Below are 7,191 nucleotides of genomic sequence, written 5' to 3' on the forward strand. Positions count from 1 at the left end.
TGGTTTGCGTGCAGCCAGCAGCAACAGCCTGGTTGATCAGGCGCTGATCCACCAGGAGGCCTGGTCACAGACCGGGCCGCGGGGGCGTTGACCCCCGAAACTCTCTCCAGGTAAACTCCAGGAAAGCAAAAGACTTGGCAGACGATACAACGTCCCCCAATGAAAAGCAGGGGTGTCACTAGCACGTTAAGAGACCATACAGTAAGTGTCAGGGGCCCGAGACTGTTCAACTGCCTCCCAGCATACATAAAAGGGATTACCAACAGACCCCTGGCAGTCTTCAAGCTGGCACTGGACAAGCACCTAAAGTCGGTTCCTGACCAGCCGGGCTGTGGCTCGTACGTTGGTTTGCGTGCAGCCAGCAGTAACAGCCTGGTTGATCAGGCTCTGATCCACCAGGAGGCCTGGTCACAGACCGGGCCGCGGGGGCGTTGACCCCCGGAACTCTCTCCAGGTAAACTGACTGGGTACTACAAAGTTGCGCTCTCTCCCCCTTGTACTATGATTGCTTTGGTTCCCAACCTTGACAAAATTGACAGGAAGATATTCTGGACACTGTTTGTGAGCAATTTTATAAACATGATTTAGCTTCAGTTGTTTTACTCTGTCTTCAACATTCAGCATATCCAACTGCTGTAATTCATTCTGGCCTGCATGCTCTCTTGGTCCCAGGCCCAGGATGAATCTTACTATTTTGTTCTGGGTGATTTGCAGTGTATCTTTCAGTGTTTTTTTTTCTTTTTTGTCAAGGCAGAGTACCATGAAGAGCAAGCGAAGTTCATACGACATTGAATAAAGGATAGACATAGGGTCATGCGAGCCTCAGTAGGTAAACACTGTGCTTGTCTGTAGAGGAGCTTCAGTCTGGCATTCGCTTTCTTTATTACACTGTTCCCTATCAATTCTCCTGACATGCATGGGTCAAAGGGGATTCCCAGATATTTTACTGAGGAAACTGAAGTGATGAGTTCCCCATTCCACCGGACATTAAAATTATTTGCCCCTCTCAGTTTATGTTTCGTGCCAGAGTATGGCTTCAGTTTTCAAGAGGAGTAACGATAGTTTGTCTTCTAAATATTTGCTGCAGTACTCCAGTTCCAGTGTTATTTCATTAGCTATATCTTGTGGGTCTTTACCTGACACTAACAGAGCACTGTCATTCGTATACAATAGGAGTTTGCACTTGACATTGATGGGCATGTCGTTAACGTAACATAGGAGTAATAAGGGCTAAGAATACTACCTTGGGGAACTTCACATGATATCGGCAGGAGTTCTGATTGTGTTTTGCTGATTTTGACAATTTGTATCCTGTTGTTAAGATAGGACTTAAACCAGTCTACGGAACCTATGCTGATAGATTGAAGTTTTTTTTACAGTGGTTGACAGTAAAGGTCAACCATTCCTATGAGGTTACCATTCCAATGAGGTTTCCTATCGACATTTCAATTCTGGAGTTTACCTGGAGAGAGTTCCGTGGGTCAACGCCCCCGCGGCCCGGTCTGTGACCAAGCCTCCTGGTGGATCAGAGCCTGATCAACCAGGCTGTTGCTGCTGGCTGCACGCAAACCAACGTACGAGCCACAGCCCGGCTGGTTAGGAACCGACTTTAGGTGCTTGTCCAGTGCCAGCTTGAAGACTGCCAGGGGTCTGTTGGTAATCCCCCTTATGTATGCTGGGAGGCAGTTGAACAGTCTCGGGCCCCTGACACTTATTGTATGGTCTCTTAACGTGCTAGTGACACCCCTGCTTTTCATTGGGGGGATGTTGCATCGTCTGCCAAGTCTTTTGCTTTCGTAGTGAGTGATTTTCGTGTGCAAGTTCGGTACTAGTCCCTCTAGGATTTTCCAGGTGTATATAATCATGTATCTCTCTCGCCTGCGTTCCAGGGAATACAGGTTCAGGAACCTCAAGCGCTCCCAGTAATTGAGGTGTTTTATCTCCGTTATGCGTGCCATGAAGGTTCTCTGTACATTTTCTAGGTCAGCAATTTCACCTGCCTTGAAAGGTGCTGTTAGTGTGCAGCAATATTCCAGCCTAGATAGAACAAGTGACCTGAAGAGTGTCATCATGGGCTTGGCCTCCCTAGTTTTGAAGGTTCTCATTATCCATCCTGTCATTTTTTCTAGCAGATGCGATTGATACAATGTTATGGTCCTTGAAGGTGAGATCCTCCGACATGATCACTCCCAGGTCTTTGACGTTGGTGTTTCGCTCTATTTTGTGGCCAGAATTTGTTTTGTACTCTGATGAAGATTTAATTTCCTCGTGTTTACCATATCTGAGTAATTGAAATTTCTCATCGTTGAACTTCATATTGTTTCTGCAGCCCACTGAAAGATTCGGTTGATTTCCGCCTGGAGCCTTGCAGTGTCTGCAATGGAAGACATTGTCATGCAGATTCGGGTGTCATCTGCAAAGGAAGACACGGTGCTCATGTAATCCATAATATTAATTAGGGAGGTGTCGGTTGAATAAGATCTCCTAAAGCCTGATTGATAACTATGAAGAATGTTGTGTCATTAAGATATTTAACTACTTAGACAGTACACCGCCCAGTATACCAAATCCAGTACACCAAATCCAGTCATTCCTGGAGTGGAACCACAGTCGATGGCCTCCACTCCATACCAACAGATACAGATAATAATGCCGGAAAAAAAATCCCCCCCTAGTACCAACAATACCACCAGTCCGATGACATTCTTCTTTGCAAATATACAGGGTCTAAAGCCAGCAACAAACAACAAAATACCTTTCATCCGTGGACTGCTTGCAGAGGCAAAGGCAATGTTCGCGGCTTTCACTGAGACCCACATAAAGGATCATTTGGACAACGAAATATGGATCCCAGGTTACAACCTATACAGATGTGACAGAGTGTACAGGCAAAAGGGGGGGGGGGGTTGGCCTGTACATTGCAGAGTCACTTGTTTGCACAGAACTGCTTAATGCCTCAAATGATGTAGTGGAAGTTTTAGCAGTAAAGGTCGAGAACCAAAACCTAGTCATTGTGGTAGTCTACAAGCCTCTGGATGCAACATCCCAGCAATTCCAGGAACAGCTGTTAAAAATTGACCACTGTCTGGAAAATCTTCCAGCTCCTGCACCCAACATCTTGCTCCTGGGGGATTTCAACTTAAGGCACCTAAAATGGAGGAATATAGCAAATAATATTGTTGCAGTAATAACACCAGGAGGCAGCTCTGATGAAAACTCACACTCACACGAGCTTTTAAATCTCTGCACAAAATTCAATTTAAACCAGCAAATAATAGAGCCTACAAGACTGGAGAATACACTAGACCTCATCTTCACTAACAATAATGATCTGATAAGAAATGTCACCATATCAAAAACAATATACTCAGATCACAACATAATTGAGGTTCAGACATGTATGCGTGGAGCCCCAGACCGACATAATGAGACTAGTCACGAGGGAGCATTCACCAAATTCAACTTCAATAACAAAAACATAAAGTGAGACCAAGTAAACCAAGTCCTAACCGATATAAGCTGGGAAGATATACTAAGCAACACAGACCCCAACTTATGCCTAGAACAGATTAACTTGGTGGCACTCGATGTATGCACAAGGCTTATTCCTCTAAGAAAAAGGAGGAGTAGATGTAAAATAGAAAGAGACAGGCGCTCCCTTTACAGGCGACGGAAAAGAATAACAGAGCGGCTAAAAGAGGTCAATATATCTGAAATGCGTAGGGAGACACTGGTCAGAGAAATAGCAAGCATCGAACTTAAGCTAAAGGAATCTCATAGGAGTCAGGAATCGCGGGAAGAACTAAAAGCCATAAATGAAATCGAAAGAAACCCAAAGTATTTCTTCTTCTATGCCAAATCAAAGTCGAGAACAACGTCCAGTATTGGGCCCCTACTTAAACAAGATGGGTCATACACAGATGACAGCAAGGAAATGAGTGAGCTACTCAAGTCCCAATATGACTCAGTTTTTAGCAAGCCGCTAACCAGACTGAGAATCGAAGATCAAAATGAATTTTTTATGAGAGAGCCACAAAATTTGGTTAACACAAGCCTATCCAATGTTATCCTGACGCCAAATGACTTCGAACAGGCGATAAATGACATGCCCATGCACTCTGCCCCAGGGCCAGACTCATGGAACTCCGTGTTCATCAAGAACTGCAAGAAGTCCCTATCACGAGCCTTTTCCATCCTATGGAGAGGGAGCATGGACATAGGGGTCGTCCCACAGTTACTAAAAACAACAGACATAGCCCCACTCCACAAAGGGGGCAGTAAAGCAACAGCAAAGAACTACAGACCGATAGCACTAACATCCCATATCATAAAAATTTTTGAAAGGGTCCTAAGAAACAAGATCACCACCCATCTAGAAACCCATCAGTTACACAACCCAGGGCAACATGGGTTTAGAACAGGTCGCTCCTGTCTGTCTCAACTATTGGATCACTACGACAAGGTCCTAAATGCACTAGAAGACAAAAAGAATGCAGATGTAATATATACAGACTTTGCAAAAGTCTTCGACAAGTGTGACCATGGCGTAATAGCGCACAAAATGCGTGCTAAAGGAATAACAGGAAAAGTCGGTCGATGGATCTATAATTTCCTCACTAACAGAACACAGAGAATAGTCGTCAACAGAGTAAAGTCCGAGGCAGCTACGGTGAAAAGCTCTGTTCCACAAGGCATAGTACTAGCTCCCATCTTGTTCCTCATCCTCATATCCGACATAGACAAGGATGTCAGCCACAGCACCGTGTCTTCCTTTGCAGATGACACCCGAATCTGCATGACAATGTCTTCCATTGCAGACACTGCAAGGCTCCAGGCGGACATCAATCAAATCTTTCAGTGGGTTGCAGAAAACAATATGAAGTTCAACGATGAGAAATTTCAATTACTCAGATATGGTAAACATGAGAAAATTAAATCTTCATCAGACTTGGCAGACGATGCACCATCCCCCCAATGAAAAGCAGGGGTGTCACTAGCACGTTAAAAGACCATACAATAAGTGTCAGGGGCCCGAGACTGTTCAACTGCCTCCCAGCACACATAAGGGGGATTACCAACAGACCCCTGGCAGTCTTCAAGCTGGCACTGGACAAGCACCTAAAGTCGGTTCCTGATCAGCCGGGCTGTGGCTCGTACGTTGGTTTGCGTGCAGCCAGCAGCAACAGCCTGGTTGATCAGGCTCTGATCCACCAGGAGGCCTGGTCACAGACAGGGGCCGCGGGGGCGTTGACCCCCGGAACTCTCTCCAGGTAAACTCCAGGTAAACCCCTGGCAAGCTTCAAGCTGGCACTGGACAAGCACCTAAAGTCGGTTCCTGACCAGCCGGGCTGTGGCTCGTACGTTGGTTTGCGTGCAGCCAGCAGCAACAGCCTGGTTGATCAGGCTCTGATCCACCAGGAGGCCTGATCACAGACCGGGCCGCGGGGGCGTTGACCCCCGGAACTCTCTCCAAGTCTCCAGGTAAACTAACGGGCCTATAGGTGCTGACATCAGATCTACTATATTTCTTGAAGATAGGAGTAACTCTGGCCTCCTTGGACCTCTCTGGTACGGTATTAGTAGTGATAGACAAATTTATTAAGTGAGTAATGAGGATTGGCAATTCAGAGGCACCATCTTTTAGGAACTTAGACGGGATATTATCTGGGCAGGTGCTCTTAGTAGGGTTTAACCGGCTTAATTCTTTTTGCATGAAGTCTATGAGATTCACTAACTAACTTACAACTGTTTGGGGTTACCTCTTTATCGGTATAGTATGTTTTAAGCTTATCAGAGTCTGTGTTAGTAAGTAAGTAAGTAAATTTATTCAGGTATACACAATACAGTTACATAGAATTATCATACATAGCAGCATATGTGTAGAGAACCTAGGATAACCCAAAAAAGTCAGACAGAGTGACTTATTTCCATTGGGGTCCTTTTACCTTATTATTATAATATAAAGGTTATAATATTTTCTTATTATTCTATAATGAAGATAACATCTTATTATCATACTAAAAAGACTATCTACTACACGAGGGTCATTAAGACTATCTACAATACGAGGGTCATTAAGACTATTTACTACCCGAGGGTCATTACGACTATCTACAATACGAGGGTCATTACTAGGGATAAGGTAAAATTTACACGTATTTTAGCTAAAAAATAGAAAATCATTCCCCTCCCTTTCTGTTGCTTCATTCATCAGACACTTTTTGGCAGTCTTCTTGAACTGGTTCAAGCTATGACTGGCCTTGACATTTGTGGGTAGTCTGTTCCATTCCTTTATTGCTGTACAATAAAAGGTGTTTGAAGCCTGGCCACTGACTGTGGGTACTACAAAGTTGTGCTCTCTCCCCCTAGTACTATGATTGCTGCGGTTCCCAACCTTGACAAAATTGACAGCAAGATATTCTGGACACTGTTCGTGAGCAATTTTATAAACATGATTTAGCTTCAGTTGTTTTACTCTGTCTTCAACATTCAGCATATCCAACTGCTGTAATTCATCCTGGCCTACATGTTCTCTTGGTCCCAGCCCCAGGATGAATCTTACGATTTTGTTCTGGGTGATTTGCAGTCTATCTTTCAGTTTTTTTGTCAAGGCAGAGTACCAAGAAGAGCAAGCGTAATCCATATGGCATTGTATAAGGGCTAGACATAGGGTCCTGCGAGCCTCAGTAGGTAGACACTGTGCTTGTCTATACAGGAACTTCAGCCTGGCATTCGCTTTCTTTACTACACTGTTCCCTATCAATTCTCCTGACATGCATGGGTCAAAGGGGATTCCCAGATATTTAACTGATGAAACCAAAGTGATGGACTCCCCATTACACTGAACATTAAAATTATTTACCCTTCTCAGTTTATGTTTCGTTCCAAAGAGAATGGCTTCAGTTTTCCCTAGGTGTAATGATAGTTTGATAGTATTTGATGCAGCTGGTAGTTTACTTGCAGCGCTGTACGTATAGCCCTTGTGGCTTAGCGCTTCTTTTTTATTATAATAATAATGGTAGTTTACTTACTAGTGTTGATGCGACAGATGTGTAGTAGGAATTAAAACAATTTGTCGCTTTAGTTGTTTCGTGGCATACCTCGTTATTGATATTTAGTTCTGTTAGATCTATCTACGCCATTCTACGGGTTTGTGACTATACCCCAGTTGTTTTAGTTGTTGCCAGAGCT

Source organism: Cherax quadricarinatus, chromosome 74 (assembly GCF_038502225.1).
Source record: "Cherax quadricarinatus isolate ZL_2023a chromosome 74, ASM3850222v1, whole genome shotgun sequence".
NCBI classification, from domain to species: Eukaryota; Metazoa; Arthropoda; class Malacostraca; order Decapoda; family Parastacidae; genus Cherax; species Cherax quadricarinatus.